The sequence below is a fragment of the Mya arenaria genome, chromosome 6 (genome assembly GCF_026914265.1).
Source record: "Mya arenaria isolate MELC-2E11 chromosome 6, ASM2691426v1".
NCBI lineage: Eukaryota > Metazoa > Mollusca > Bivalvia > Myida > Myidae > Mya > Mya arenaria.
This window is the reverse complement of record NC_069127.1, coordinates 21,595,523-21,604,924: the sequence shown is the minus strand read 5'-3', so window position 1 is coordinate 21,604,924 and position 9,402 is coordinate 21,595,523. Positions and strand designations below refer to the sequence as shown.

At 33.6% G+C, this 9,402-nt stretch overlaps 1 pseudogene; it reads right to left on the bottom strand.

Moving 5' to 3' along the window:
• Positions 1-886: 886 nt before the first annotated feature.
• LOC128237631 (uncharacterized) lies at positions 887-9,118 on the bottom strand (annotated as a pseudogene).
• Between the last annotated feature and the right edge of the window lie 284 nt (positions 9,119-9,402).

Below are 9,402 nucleotides of genomic sequence, written 5' to 3'. Positions count from 1 at the left end.
ATAATTTTGAGGGCGGGATTTGAAGGGTTATGTTTAAAGACTGTAACATCGCTTCGATGTATTTGTACACCAATTTTCCTGTTAGAGTCCGACATTGTTATGGTAGTTTCTACTCTTTATATGCAAGAATATGTCTAAAAGTAAAAAATACGTTTTATAAACATACATCTGACATTGAGCGTCTAGGGCCTGCGAGTTGCAAAAGTGATTAGTAAGAAAGCTGGTCTATCAAAAGTGGCACTATCATGCCATTTGAAAAACACAATGTGAGAGTCTTGATTAATATGAAGGCCTAACTAAACAGACAAATGACAGGGTAAATTGTGATGCATGTTCATCTAACACCCTTATATGTACACAATCCGTCTAGAACTCAATGACTTGTATTATTTCTTGTAACTGGACAAAACACATTGCTACTTATATGAAATTGTATTTGAAATTTAAACTGCCCAGGCGTTAGTTTCATTTAATGAGTTTCGGGCGATGGAAAATTGTCGCGGCTATAATTTGTGACTATCTAATAAAAGCAACTTAAATAGATTGATGTGTGTACAATAATGGAAAAACACCGAGACTTTAACGTTTATAATATCTTTCTTTAAAACAAAAATCAACAAAATGTTGATATTAAGTTTATTAAATGACATAGGGATGTCTGCATAGTAGGGACCTTAGCTGGGCTGACCTCGTTGAATTATATAAATGTGGATGGGAATGGGAATATGATCATTCTGGCCCAAAATGACATTTTGAGATATTGTAACCTTTATGATGCCAAGTATTTCTAGAACAAAAATCCAAAGTTTCAAGTCAAAATTCACAAAAACTAAAAAAATATAGTACTTTTCGTAACACGGGTGTAGAAATCGAAATGAACAAAATGTATGGTCTAATGTGTTTATTTAGAATGAAATATCCATGTCAGATAAGTATCATGTCAAGGACTATTTACATGTAACATATAAGTTTTAGCATAGAAACAATAAGCACTCATAGTTTGATTACAAAAGTTAACGAAAAGGTCATAACTGCATTTGGTTGCTATGGTAACTATTGATAATGCCATTTTCACTCATTTTCTTAATGTTTCTCAAAAAATAATGTTTTTAATAAAGTTGTGTTTTAAGTTATTGACATTTTTATGATACCAAGCAATTGCAGAAATAAAATCTGAAGTTGTAAGTCAAATATTAAAAATCAAAACAATGGATATGGAACATTTTGTAACAAAAGGCTTTAACACAATTTGAACGAAATTTTCGCTAAATCTGTTCTTATTTTGAATAAAGTATACAAGTCAAAATATTAAAATATAAAACTATCTTTACTAGTATCACATACACTACAAAAGGAAAATAACAAGTACACATTGCTAATGTCCATAATGATTAAGAAACTTACAACAAAGGTCAAAGCAAAATTCAGTTGCTATGGTTACTTATGAAAATGCTATTACCAATCATTTTTGAAAGTCCGCATATTTTTTTTTATTTATAAGTTATTGACATCTTTATGATACTAAGTTTTTACAGAAATTAACTCTAAAGTTTCACATTAAATTTCACAAAAGTTATAAAACATATGAAACATTATGAAACACAGGGATAAAAAAAACAATGTGAACAAAACTGTTCTTATTTTAAATATTATATATATGTCAAGATACCTGTTTAAATATATCACTTATCTTTACTAGTGTTACATAAACTTCAACATTAAAATAGCAAGTACACATTGCTAATGTCTATAATGACATAGAAATTGGCCACAAAGGTCAAAGCAAAAATCGGTTGCTATGGTTACTAATGAAAATGCTATTTCCAATCATTTTCAAAGTCTGCCACAAATAATGTGTTCTCAATATACAATGCGTTTTAAGTTATTGGCATGTAAATGATACCAAGTATCTAAGGTATAAAAACTAAAGTTTCTAGTCATTTTTGTACAAAGAAATCAAAAGATATGGATCATTCTGTTACACATTGGTAAGCCAGTTTGAAAACAATGTCCACTAAAAATGTTTTTATTTTAAATGCAGTGTCCATGCCGAAATACTAACTTAACTGTCTGTTATAGCTAACACATAAACTGATTCATAGACACAAAGAGTACACATTGTTCATTATATGTACAAAATGACATAAAAGAACTACATAAAACAACAGCCTGTTGCTATGGTTACATGTGATAATGCCATTTTTTACTCATTTCTTTCATATTTGCCACAAACATTTGATCTACAATCAACATTTCACCAACAAATGAGTAAACTTCGACTTTACACAGAGTTGGTTTAGGGCATACTACAGATCTTGATGACTCAGATCTAAAGAATGGACCAAAAGAATCTTGAAGGTACCATTGACGTGCAGCATCTAGGCACGGTTCGTGCTTTATTTCAGGCAAAACACCACATTCTGTACTCATCCTCAAAAGAATAACTTCAATTGCTGAGGAATCTACAAACTCTTTGCATACTAAACTCCTGGTTTATGTTTTGATACATAGAAATGGTGGTATTTGGTAATATTCTTTAGAGTTTTGAAATATGTATCTAGGAATGATTTCCAACTGTGAACTGTGATTGGCTGTTGAGGGTCATAAACTAAGTGTGGGATGTTGTGGCTTTTGAAGAGGTGAAAACAGTGTGGGAAATTTCTTGAAGATTCTCGGCATTACAACATCGCCACTTGACCTTCCAGTTGCCGAAGTGACAGTCAGGAGCAAATTTGGTGTGCCCAGCCAACATGGTGTTTAGTGTTACACTCTCATGCAGTCCTGAAAATTGTTGGAAGATCTGTTTAGTGTAAATAAAACTAATAAAATCTATATTCACAAAAAATATAACTAAGCAAATGATTTTAACTAGGGTATAATAAAGTTTTCAAGACATATAAATCTTACAATAATGGAGTGTTAACATATGTTTATTTAGTTAACATATTCCTCATATCAAATTACTGCCAACTACACTTTAACTTCATCCAGTTCTGCATCCTTTAAAATTAAAGCACCAATCGCAGATATCAATGATGTGATTGATTTCACAAGACAGTGCATTTGTCCTAAAAAATCAGACAAACAATTATTAACAGATAAGAAAACTTACCTGTCATTACACGTCACATGGCATACCAAAGCACAGCATTGTTCTTGTTTTGGCCGACAGCATTATCGAAATAAACCTGGAAAATTTAATACATTTTTTTTCTTTTTTAAGCTATATGCAGTACATGAAGAAAGCAATGTTATATTGATGGACACATTTCATAAGCCATGGTTGAATCCAAATATCCAATCGTTATCAATCATCGAATGTGAAATGGAAAAAACAATCTGAGTAAGAATGTGTTTCATGGTGTAATATATGTTAAGTTTCATCATCTTTTATATTCACTATTGATTCTCATAATCTCTTCTCAGCAATAAGGATACAGTTTGCATAAGCTGTTAGAACCTTTAATCCATTAAAAATTCTATAAATAATTTAAATGGGTGAAGCACTAAATACCACAGCATGTTTTTCACCGACACCATAGTGCTGAAAGTAGTGGTGGGCCAGGCTCACGACACTGTCACTTCCTTTCCCCGGCAATTCGGCCTCGTCCACCAGATAAAATGTCTACTTTCCTGTACAAATAAATGTTAACTATTGTTAAAGGGACTATAAACAGTTGTTTTTTTTCTGTAACAAATCTCAGGACAATTATTTAATAAAATGTTTTACTCGTTGATATCATAATTGTAAAAAAAATACCAAAATGTAAATGTTCGATCCGGATTCGCCAAAATTGCAGTCCAATGTTGTATCTACTGTGCTACGAAGGCTAACTCTAAACCTTTGGAATATCTAAGCTATATACCTAACTTGGTAATATCAGGTGATAACATCGACAAGCCAATCACGCATACAAATGAATTCTACTAGGTATACATACCTAGTAATCTTTTTTAATGGTAAAATACGAAAAAAATGCAAATATATAATTGTAAACTATGTGGTTCTTCAGTTACATGAAGTTAGTTTCAATGCATTGTACTCATTGATACCAAGTTTATGTCAGTTTTCGACAATTTTCTTCTTTTTTTCACGCTATTTCACAATTTTCTTCTTTTTTTCACGCTATTTCATCACATGGTGTATAGCCCCTTTAATTGATTTCACAAATAATAATAAAATGGTACTGAAATAGTCAGCAAGAAGATAATGTAGACAACCCAAAATGACACTAACAGATAGCTGTATTACTTTTACAGATCTTTATTTCTAATTAAAATTCATTTTTAAAATCCAAGCTAAGATCAAGAGTGTTTAACTTGTTTACGTTGAATCTTTTAAAAGGATTTCTAAGTATGGCCAAGGTAAAAGTTTTTGAACAGGAATACAAAGCTGACAACATAAAAAATCTAACCTAAAAAATTAATTCTGACTTGGAAAGACAATTTTTACAGGTACATATCATTATTGTATAAGATCTGTCTTATTCTGTTACTCCATGTTTAATTCAGAGTGACATCTTACCATAAAAACATAGCTGAACCTTAGGCACACATGCGAAACACATGACACTTCTGTGGGGTGGCGAAATATATCGGCCCAACTTGTTGGCATGATGTGGATAGTGGACTTGCTGGGCAAAATCCCATGAGTAGTGGTAGTGCACATCTTGGCTACATCGTTCAGCACCTTCAAAGACAATAATGATAGCAAATAAAAAATCAAATAGTATTTTACTTTATGAAAACAGGTGATCCGAACCGTTATTCAGTAACATTCAAATGGTAGTAGTATGCACACTGCAATTTGTTTACATTTTGAATCTCCTTGACAACTTCAGGTCTCAGAGTACCATCGTAATCATTTTACAAAGTAATAAATCATCGTTGAAATTAGTCTCAGAAACATCATGTCCACTATCAGACTCTTGTTCATTTCACAATCAAAATCATCATTATTTATCAAACATAAAATTGACCTTTCATCTGAATCTTTTATATTTTGACTTTGAGAAGACTGCACAAATTCATTTATAATAAAGATTGTCAAGTTAAAGTTGTTCATTTGCAAAATCTGGATGATCATTTTGAATATATTCTTTTTCATGAGGTACCGTCGAGGCCTGTGACAACGTTTAACATTTAACCTTGGCGATCATTATCGGTTGCTAACAACAAAACAATTCGCAGAATTCACTTCCGGGTTTTGACAATTACTTTGATTGCCATGTGAAAGTACTGTCAAATTACTTATCAAGCTTGTAGATTGTGTTATACTGATTAAAAATAATCATTAATGATTAAATAACATTTTATTTGTACTTACCACTTGTAATTCCACAATTTAAACCAAGAAACGTTGAAGTTTAACACCGGATGTTCCTCGTGATAAACCGGGAAACGGTGTTTCGGTTACTGCGCTGTTTGTCAAAATGTGAACAAATATTGGTTATAAACAACCATTTCACGATCAAGCATATTCTGATCAATGTTCTTTCGTTTCAAAAAAATAAAATAATACTGTTTTTATTTCAAAAATGCCTCACATTATCGACCAGAAATGTTTGCACCTTACCGTCATACAAACGTACTTTCCAAAGTCCAATAGCCGAACAGCTGACCAACTCTTATGGTAAATTAAACACACATTAAAAGGTAATGATCAACTAAATGTCAACGAATAGTGTTGCAGAGGGTTTATTGCTGAAATTGACGTGTTTTTTATGTTGACAACAAATAACTAAGTTTTAAGCTCGAAAATACCATGAAAAATCAAGGGGAAAAGAGTGCGCGATTTTATTCTCGATTTTTCTCGTTATTCACGTTAGCGCCACAATGATCAAAATCGCGTTCCCATCCACAAATACAAAATTGCACATTAATTGGTTGTATAGAAGTTATTGTAAAGGCTTATTAAACGAAGAAACGTAAATGATATTTATATTTGAATATTGTCATAAAAACAGTTTAATTGTGCACTTAACAGATGTAAATAGGTTTTGATAGCTGATTACACGTCTAATTCGACTGGTTCATGTTTACCCCTAAATGTTTTTTGTACGTAAGCTTCATAATCATTTACTATTCACAATCAATAAATTGATCATTACTAATATACTTCAGTTTAATAGAACATGAAGTTATACAGTACATGTTTATAAGAAATTATCGTTATTCAGATTTTTATTAATATATTGATTACCTTTTTGATTGGACCATTAAATGGGATTATGAATAAAACAAAGTTAATGAATCACTATTAATGAAACTCTATATTTCGACCATAGTTGTTAGCAAAGAAAACGCGAACCTACTGTATGTGACATATTTTCATGCCGACCGCAGTCTTGAACAGTGGGAAACAATCTATCTATAATAATTGTCTTTAATGTATTGATACGTTGTGTGTTTCACGTTAAGTATATTCCTGATGTTTGTTGTAGATAATTTCTTTTCAGAAATGTAGCAATATGTAGTCCTCCATTAGTACAGATTTGTTTGACCGTATATATTACGTTTTAGCAAGGTTTGCATGAATGTAAAACATACTAATGCTATATAAAATTAATTATTTTTTTATTATTTATTTTCATGTTTAATATGTATATGGCTTGCAATATCTAAATATGTCCATGATATATGCTCGTCTGCTCTTTCTGTCGTGCATTTGTGACATAAGTTTAAATGAAAGATTTTGGTTTAAGTTGGAGGTCTGCGGAATCCCTCAGCGGAGTTATTTTGAAGTGTCTCACGGCTAAAATGCCAACTCATTACCCTCCTATAATATTTGAAGAAGTTAACTATTGATGACATGTTCGCCTGAGGCCTTAAAACTCGTTCTACGTAGTCTTTCCATTTTTCTAACAAATTTCATTCATCGTACTTGTTAGTTTGCTAAGTAACTACCATTTGATCACGCAACTTTGGTTCAGACGAAAACATAACAAACCGTACAGCCTTGACGTGGTTATATAAAATCATGAGTAGACATTTGGTAGTTTCAGAATCTTTAATAAATCCGAACTGTTTATTACGCGTATGTTTGCGTTTACAAATATATATTTTTTTTCACTACTGGACGACTCCTTCCACTTTTCATTGAACTATTAAAAAGCTTAAGGTGTTTGTAAGAGTTCAATTGCGACCGAGGTACGCTTGCTCTAATTTCTGTAGATCGTAAACATTGGCCCACACAATAATAGGTATTTCTAAATGAGAGCTGATGACGAGGCTTAAGTCGGATAACGGACATTTCATACAAATTATACGAGGGACATTTCATACACATTATACGAGGGACATTTCATACAAATTATACGAGGGACATTTCAAAATTAGTTCGGCCAATAAAAATATTATTATGTGTTTCGCAAGCATCATGACATTTAAATAAAAACAACAGTTTGTTATGGTTTTCGTTTTATTTTTGATTACAATCAATGCCAAAATCTGTAATGATTCTGGGTACTGTGTTCCTCATAAAATAATACAATTCGTTGCTCTCTCGAATAAGTGTGGCGAGTAGCCTTCTACGCCTAGGCGGCTGGCCGTCTTCTTCATCCTCGGAGTGTAATTTAGCCGTTATGCGGTTCCTACGATCCAGTCCCTGTGCAGGACCTGGTATTTGCGCAATACCTGGTATTACTGGTATTGAAAATACTGTTTCATGCCTACAAATCATGATATTGCATTTACTAGTTGGCAAAAAAATCATGACAATAGGTTGGAGACTTAAGAAACTTCAACTGATTTCCCGGGCAATAAATTGTGTCTATTTATTTGATCTGTTGAAGTTTAATTTTGTCTCTGAACAATCACTGAAGAACATCACGAGTAAAATCATGTAAAGGACGTTCCTTAACCAGGCACTTATACCTTAATTAAAATGGTTTACGATATTCATTTATTTTTACACTAATTGTGGAAAATAACTTCAGAGCGTCCTCTGATAGTACCTAAGTAATATAATATTTAATTCATTGCTGTGTTGTTTCCAAAAGAAAATATTTGTGCATCGATTAACATTTATTAACGTTCTGGCGAAAATGGCAGATATTTGTCTGACTCTTTGCCCGCTCAAACCTCACATTATGTCCCGGTGATGGGAATATGAACCTCAAAAAAAATCCTATTAATTTTTATCTTGGCTTTATTTATTTTCACATAAGTTCATCTCGGCTTTTAGTTTTTGCCCGAATAGATTTATAGAGATTTGTCATTCATCATATAAATTATGATTAAGATTTACAAACATTAGCTGCCCGGCTTTACATTATCGTTTCTCTTTGAAGTAGGCTTTAGTCGTTAATCATTCTTTAAATAGGGCAACTTCAGGTGGAATACAACTGATTACTTGCAGTGCGTCGTAACGGCCCAGATCATTTTATTATGCATAAACCCAGAGACTGCCATACCGACCTTCACTGTAATTTACTTCGTCTTCATTGTCAAATGAAAACACTTCCGGTGGCATTTCCTCATATTTTAAAGGACATTTGACAAGAAGTTGTGGAAATAGAAATGTGCTGCCTTTGTTACATTTGCTTGAAAAGGTTATCAATACGCGGCCGTATGTGATCTAAAATCATTTTAAACTGTTCAATGGATTTAGTCTATAGACCTCCTAGCATATTTGTTTCCGGAAATATCTTCGAGATTAGCTTCCCGTAAAACGCTCTGTCGGAGCACGTTGAAAAGTACGAATCTGGTGACGAAACAACGTCACAGGCACACCGATGAATGCATCTTGTAGGGTATAGAGTCCCTAAACGGCACAACTTGTCCGAGCCTCGCCACGTGCAGGGATGCTGAGATATCTTCGACATTAACTATCCCACTTTAGGCATTTTTGGTGGCATTTTAGTGTACGTTTTACGGGAAACTTTAACGCTATAGAAACCGGTGACGAAATATGAAAAGTACGAAAACTCGCGTTTTACGGGACACTTTGACGCGTTAGATACCGGCAACGAAATAACGTCCCAGGCACCCCGACAAGTGCATCTAGTAGGGTATAGAATACCCTGAACAGCAAAACTGGTCCCAGCCTTGCCACGTGCAGGGATGCTGAGATAATGTCGACATTAACTACCAAACTTTTAGGCATTTTTGGCGGCATTTTAGCGTATAGGAGATCCTTGTATGCGACTGGAAACGGTGTCGCAATGACGTCAGAGATGCGTTGACGGTGTCGTAACGTGGGGTATCGAGCGACCTAAATTTGAAGACCAGTGCTGACCTCCTAGCATTTTTGATTCCGGAGATATCTTCGAGATAAGCTTTCCTTTGCAAGCTCTGGCGGAGCCCGTTGAAAAGTACGAAAACTCGCGTTTTAGGGGACACTTTGACGCGTGAGAAACCGGTGATGAAATAATGTCCCAGGCACCCCGACAAGTGCATCTT